Raw genomic sequence first — 7858 nt, 5'->3', positions numbered from 1 at the left:
CTCTTTCAGAGAAAGGGCATGGCTAAATCATATTTATATGGACACTAATTCGGCTTAGAGTCGATTGGATTATATCAAGGTTTTGAAAATTGGACTGGTCATTGGTGCGTGAAATTGAACTCCGCAATATTCGCACAGAACGACCGGCAAGTACACCGGGTCGTCCAAGTAATACCTTAGGTGAGTGAGGGTCGAATTCCACGGAGATTGTCGGATTGAGCAAGTAATGGTTATCTTGTAAATCTTAGTCAGGCGATTAGAAAATATGGTTGTTGGTTGAAAGCATAAACGAAAAGTAAAGCAAACGAAATACCAGATTAGTGTAAGCAATAAGAGGTTTAGTTAAGGCTTCGGAGATGCGTATTCTTTCTGGATTAACTTTTTTCATTGTCTACTTCAATAACGAATGATTCATTCAATGGCAGTCGTAATTGACTAACTCATGTAGCATCCTCATCAAATTAGTCTCTTCTAAACCATAGCAGTCCACCATATCCGAGCAACTCATGTAGCATCCTCATCAAGTTAACTCATGACTTCCCACTATAGCCGAAGGTGAAGACCTAAGCAATCCACTCCCCTTCATGATCCTACTCAAAACGCCACAGACAAGGTCGGATCTTCTGGATCAGGGAACGCTGTTTCTCAGACTCTAGCCTTAACGCCACAGAGACCGCGGTAACCCACGGTCAACGGAATTTTATGTCACTTATTCAAAGTCGCCCAGGCACGCTCTTGGAATCTGCAGTGCACTCTTTAGTTGTGGTTCAATGCTATTTGGGTCTGGACTCACACGGAACCCATGTAGAACAAGGATGATTGTCACGGGTCATCCTTAATTCATGAGATGGAGAACGAAAGTGCACAAGAGAATGGAATCAAACGTGTATTGAAATAGAAACAGTAATATTATTAATCCAATAGACTTAGCAAAGCTCCTAACCCTAACTTAGGAGGTTATCGACCCATAGCTTACAGAAAATAGTAGTTAATTTCAAAAAGTGGTGGGAGAAGATCCTAAACAAGGGTGATCTTCTCCTATATATAATAACCTAATGACTCCGAAGTACAAAAAGTATGATAGACTAGACTAAAGGTACGTAAGTCCACTCTTAGGCCCACTTTGGTTGAGTACTTGGGCTGAGCTTGGCATCCAACTTGAGGAATAGGTGTTAAGCCACGCTACCTTGTGCTTGGGATGGTGTTGAACTCCCCAAAGGGGGTGCTTCTTGGGCGTTCAATGCTGGCTTGTCTCCTTGGGGCATTGAACGCCAGAAAGGGGGTAGGTCTTAGGCGTTCAACGCCCAGTATGGGCAGACTCCGTCCAAGAAAAGTATAGACCATCATATATTGCTAAAAAGCTCTAAAAGTTAACTTTCCAACGTCGTTGAGAACGCATCATTTGGACCTCTGTAGCTCCAAAAATGCTTGTTTGAGTGCATGGAGATCAGAATCAGACAACATCTGCTACGCTTTCCTTGTCTCTAAATTGGACTTTGCCAAAGCTCCTTAATTTCAGCCAGAAATCACCTGAAATCATCATAAAACACAACAACTCAAAGTAGAATCCAAAAATGTGAATTTTGCACTAAAACCTATGAAAATGTAATGAAACTTAAACAAAATATAACTAAAACAATATGAATATGATGCCAAAATGCGTATAAAATATCCGCTCATCAGAACTCCAAACTTAAACTATTGCTTATCCCCAAGCAACCAAAAATAATCTAGGATTAAAAAGAAGAGAAAGGCACAATAAATCTCAGAGTTTCCAATGAAGCTCGGTTCTAATTGATGAGCGGGGCTAGCAACCATTTACTTCTAAACAGTTTTGGCATCTCACTATCCTTTGAAGCTCAGAAGTGTTAGCACCCTTAGGAACTCAGAATCCGGATGATATTATTGACTCTCTTAGTTAGTTCTTCTTGATTCTTGAACACAACTTTCATTTTGAGTCTTGGCCGTGACCCTAAGCGCTTTGTTTTCCAGTATTACCATCGGATACATAAACACCACAGACACTTAACTGGGTGAACCCCTTAGGATTGTGATTCAGCTTTGCTAGAATCCCCATTCAGTGGTGTCCAGAGTTCTTAAGCACACTCTTTTGCTTTGGATCCTAACTTTAACTACTCAGTCTCAAGCTTTTCACTTGACACTTTCACACTACATGCATTTGGTTAGGGGGAGGAGCTCATTTGAACTTTTTAGGCCAAGATTTTGTTTCTTTTAGGCCTTCCTAACCATTGATACTCAAAGCCTTGGGTCGTTGCTCTTGCCTTTTGGTTTAAAGAGCTATTAGCTTTTTCTTTTTCTTTCTTTCTTTTTTTGTTTTTTTTTTTTTGCTTTTTCTACCTTCAAGAATAATTTTTTTTTGGATTTTTCAGATCACCAATAATACTTCTCCTTTTTCATCATTCTTTCAAGAGCCAACATTCTTAATCCAAGATCAAATATGCATTGTTAATTCATGCATTCAGAAAGATAAAAGTAATACTACCACATCAAATAATTGGACTATTCTTATTATATAACTCGAGTTCATGCATCTTCTCTTTTTCAAATAAAATTTTATTTTTAAGCATGGTGAGAGATATATGGAATATTTTATAACTTTAAGATATAGACAAAGATGATCATGCACTAAAAACAGGAAACAAATAATGAAATACAATGGAAAATAGAAAATAACATAAAAATAACATAAGTAAAGGGGTAATGGAACGTGACCACCTTAGTGACGGCGGCTACTACTTCTTCTAGTGGGTCCAATGGAGCGTTTAAGGTCCTCTATGTCTCGTCCATGCTTCTGTTTCTCCTCCCTCATAGCTCTTTGATCTTCTCTTATTTCATGGAGGATGGTGGACTGCTCTTGGTATTCCATCCTCAACTGATCCATATTGGAGCTTAATTCTGCTAGAGAAATATGCAATTGGTCTCAAAAATTTGGGGAGGAAAACGTATCTCTTGAGGCATCTTAGGAATTTCTTGTTGAGGCGGCTCCACATGCTCTTGCTGTGGTTCATGTGCCGGCTCTCTAACATGCTCCGTCCTTCTTTTAGTGATGGGCTTGTCCTCCTCAATGGGAATGTCTCATTCTATGACAATTCTAGCTGAATTGCAAAAGTGACAGATAAGGTGGGGAAAAGCCAGCCTTGCTAAGGTGGAGGGACTGAAACTTAAGAATACCGGATTCATGAATTGGCTATGGCCTATGAGCTTGAAGCGATGTGATTGAAAGTCATGTGTCTTGGTCTCGCTATGGGTAGATACCGTTCTCCTTCATAATATGTACAGCCTTTCTGTCAAATTTTCCCGTGGCCTTAGTTGTAAAGTTTGAAGAGCTCTTCTTTTCTTTTTGGTGCGTCTGAAGTAAAAGAAAACAAGCCAAGGCAAGACTAGAAGCCCTAGGGAAGCCAATACCTACGGCAACTGCAAGAAACACTGGTGTTCATTAATGGTGTTCATTGTGCAGCCAGCAGATTCTAATGTACATTAGCTATCCAGTCGTCATAATTTGTGTATATTGTTCTATATTGATTACATTTTCATGTAATATAACTGATACACTATTTGGAGGCGCTATCTTGTCATTGATTACATCAAGCAGCTTTTCTAAATTTAAGCATTTTCCAATTTTGACGGTGTTCTGTGATTTGTTTATAACTTTTTTACATGTATATTATGTAAAGAAATGTTTCTAATTTCTAAACTTAACCAGTTAATTATGTTTCTAAACTATTTTCTCTTTCAGAGAAAGGGCATGGCTAAATCATATTTATATGGACACTAATTCGGCTTAGAGTCGATTGGATTATATCAAGGTTTTGAAAATTGGACTGGTCATTGGTGCGTGAAATTGAACTCCGCAATATTCGCACAGAACGACCGGCAAGTACACCGGGTCGTCCAAGTAATACCTTAGGTGAGTGAGGGTCGAATTCCACGGAGATTGTCGGATTGAGCAAGTAATGGTTATCTTGTAAATCTTAGTCAGGCGATTAGAAAATATGGTTGTTGGTTGAAAGCATAAACGAAAAGTAAAGCAAACGAAATACCAGATTAGTGTAAGCAATAAGAGGTTTAGTTAAGGCTTCGGAGATGCGTATTCTTTCTGGATTAACTTTTTTCATTGTCTACTTCAATAACGAATGATTCATTCAATGGCAGTCGTAATTGACTAACTCATGTAGCATCCTCATCAAATTAGTCTCTTCTAAACCATAGCAGTCCACCATATCCGAGCAACTCATGTAGCATCCTCATCAAGTTAACTCATGACTTCCCACTATAGCCGAAGGTGAAGACCTAAGCAATCCACTCCCCTTCATGATCCTACTCAAAACGCCACAGACAAGGTCGGATCTTCTGGATCAGGGAACGCTGTTTCTCAGACTCTAGCCTTAACGCCACAGAGACCGCGGTAACCCACGGTCAACGGAATTTTATGTCACTTATTCAAAGTCGCCCAGGCACGCTCTTGGAATCTGCAGTGCACTCTTTAGTTGTGGTTCAATGCTATTTGGGTCTGGACTCACACGGAACCCATGTAGAACAAGGATGATTGTCACGGGTCATCCTTAATTCATGAGATGGAGAACGAAAGTGCACAAGAGAATGGAATCAAACGTGTATTGAAATAGAAACAGTAATATTATTAATCCAATAGACTTAGCAAAGCTCCTAACCCTAACTTAGGAGGTTATCGACCCATAGCTTACAGAAAATAGTAGTTAATTTCAAAAAGTGGTGGGAGAAGATCCTAAACAAGGGTGATCTTCTCCTATATATAATAACCTAATGACTCCGAAGTACAAAAAGTATGATAGACTAGACTAAAGGTACGTAAGTCCACTCTTAGGCCCACTTTGGTTGAGTACTTGGGCTGAGCTTGGCATCCAACTTGAGGAATAGGTGTTAAGCCACGCTACCTTGTGCTTGGGATGGTGTTGAACTCCCCAAAGGGGGTGCTTCTTGGGCGTTCAATGCTGGCTTGTCTCCTTGGGGCATTGAACGCCAGAAAGGGGGTAGGTCTTAGGCGTTCAACGCCCAGTATGGGCAGACTCCGTCCAAGAAAAGTATAGACCATCATATATTGCTAAAAAGCTCTAAAAGTTAACTTTCCAACGTCGTTGAGAACGCATCATTTGGACCTCTGTAGCTCCAAAAATGCTTGTTTGAGTGCATGGAGATCAGAATCAGACAACATCTGCTACGCTTTCCTTGTCTCTAAATTGGACTTTGCCAAAGCTCCTTAATTTCAGCCAGAAATCACCTGAAATCATCATAAAACACAACAACTCAAAGTAGAATCCAAAAATGTGAATTTTGCACTAAAACCTATGAAAATGTAATGAAACTTAAACAAAATATAACTAAAACAATATGAATATGATGCCAAAATGCGTATAAAATATCCGCTCATCAGAACTCCAAACTTAAACTATTGCTTATCCCCAAGCAACCAAAAATAATCTAGGATTAAAAAGAAGAGAAAGGCACAATAAATCTCAGAGTTTCCAATGAAGCTCGGTTCTAATTGATGAGCGGGGCTAGCAACCATTTACTTCTAAACAGTTTTGGCATCTCACTATCCTTTGAAGCTCAGAAGTGTTAGCACCCTTAGGAACTCAGAATCCGGATGATATTATTGACTCTCTTAGTTAGTTCTTCTTGATTCTTGAACACAACTTTCATTTTGAGTCTTGGCCGTGACCCTAAGCGCTTTGTTTTCCAGTATTACCATCGGATACATAAACACCACAGACACTTAACTGGGTGAACCCCTTAGGATTGTGATTCAGCTTTGCTAGAATCCCCATTCAGTGGTGTCCAGAGTTCTTAAGCACACTCTTTTGCTTTGGATCCTAACTTTAACTACTCAGTCTCAAGCTTTTCACTTGACACTTTCACACTACATGCATTTGGTTAGGGGGAGGAGCTCATTTGAACTTTTTAGGCCAAGATTTTGTTTCTTTTAGGCCTTCCTAACCATTGATACTCAAAGCCTTGGGTCGTTGCTCTTGCCTTTTGGTTTAAAGAGCTATTAGCTTTTTCTTTTTCTTTCTTTCTTTTTTTGTTTTTTTTTTTTTGCTTTTTCTACCTTCAAGAATAATTTTTTTTTGGATTTTTCAGATCACCAATAATACTTCTCCTTTTTCATCATTCTTTCAAGAGCCAACATTCTTAATCCAAGATCAAATATGCATTGTTAATTCATGCATTCAGAAAGATAAAAGTAATACTACCACATCAAATAATTGGACTATTCTTATTATATAACTCGAGTTCATGCATCTTCTCTTTTTCAAATAAAATTTTATTTTTAAGCATGGTGAGAGATATATGGAATATTTTATAACTTTAAGATATAGACAAAGATGATCATGCACTAAAAACAGGAAACAAATAATGAAATACAATGGAAAATAGAAAATAACATAAAAATAACATAAGTAAAGGGGTAATGGAACGTGACCACCTTAGTGACGGCGGCTACTACTTCTTCTAGTGGGTCCAATGGAGCGTTTAAGGTCCTCTATGTCTCGTCCATGCTTCTGTTTCTCCTCCCTCATAGCTCTTTGATCTTCTCTTATTTCATGGAGGATGGTGGACTGCTCTTGGTATTCCATCCTCAACTGATCCATATTGGAGCTTAATTCTGCTAGAGAAATATGCAATTGGTCTCAAAAATTTGGGGAGGAAAACGTATCTCTTGAGGCATCTTAGGAATTTCTTGTTGAGGCGGCTCCACATGCTCTTGCTGTGGTTCATGTGCCGGCTCTCTAACATGCTCCGTCCTTCTTTTAGTGATGGGCTTGTCCTCCTCAATGGGAATGTCTCATTCTATGACAATTCTAGCTGAATTGCAAAAGTGACAGATAAGGTGGGGAAAAGCCAGCCTTGCTAAGGTGGAGGGCTTCTCAGCTATCTTGTACAATTCTTGAGGTATTACCTCATGTACCTCTACCTCATTCCCAAGCTTGATGTAATGAATCATGATGGCTCTGTCAATAGTCACTTCTGACCGATTGTTAGTAGGGATGATAGAGCGTTGGATGAATTCCAACCATCCTCTAGCTACAGGCTTGAGATCAAGCCTTCTTAGTTGGATAGGCTTGCCTTGAGCATCCCTCTTCCACTGAGCTCCTTCCACACAAATGTCTGAAAGGACTTGGTCCAGCCTCTAATCAAAATTGACTCTTCTAGTGTAAGGTGTGGGTCTCCTTTCATTAATGGTGGTTGGAGCACCAACCTTACACTTTCCGTGCTGAAATCTAAGAGATGCCCTTGGACCATGGTGCGCCAATTTTTGGGATGTGGGTTCACACTAGTGTCATGATTTTTAGTGACCCAAGCATTAGCATAAAACTCTTGCACCATTAAGATCCCAACTTCCGGGATAGGGTTGGTCAGAACTTGCCAACCTCTTCTCCGGATCTCTTGTTGGATCTCCGGGTACTCATTCTTTTTTAGCCTAAAAGGGACCTCGGGGATCACCTTTTTTTTGCCACTACTTCATAGAAGTGGTCTTGATAAACTTTGGTGATGAATCTCTCCATCTCCCAGGGTTCAGTGGCAGAAGCAACTGTTTTTCCTTTCCTCTTTCTTGAGGATTCTCAGACTTTGGGTGCCATAAGTGTGAATGGAGAGAAAAAAGCAAGGCTTTTCCAATATCAAACTTAGAAGCTTTTCTCGTCCTCGAGTAAATATGCACAAAAGGGAAGAAAAGAGTAGAAGAAGAGAATAGGTAGAGAAAGAGGAAGATAGAATTCGGCCAAGTGGGAGAAATTGTGTTTGAGGTGTGTGTTTGAAGGGTGGTATAAGGGGGTATTTATAGGGTGGGATAGGGTTA

This window comes from Arachis ipaensis, chromosome B6 (assembly GCF_059453495.1).
Source record: "Arachis ipaensis isolate K30076 ecotype BB chromosome B6, ASM5945349v1, whole genome shotgun sequence".
In the NCBI taxonomy this organism is placed as follows: domain Eukaryota; kingdom Viridiplantae; phylum Streptophyta; class Magnoliopsida; order Fabales; family Fabaceae; genus Arachis; species Arachis ipaensis.
This window is presented reverse-complemented; position numbering follows the sequence as displayed.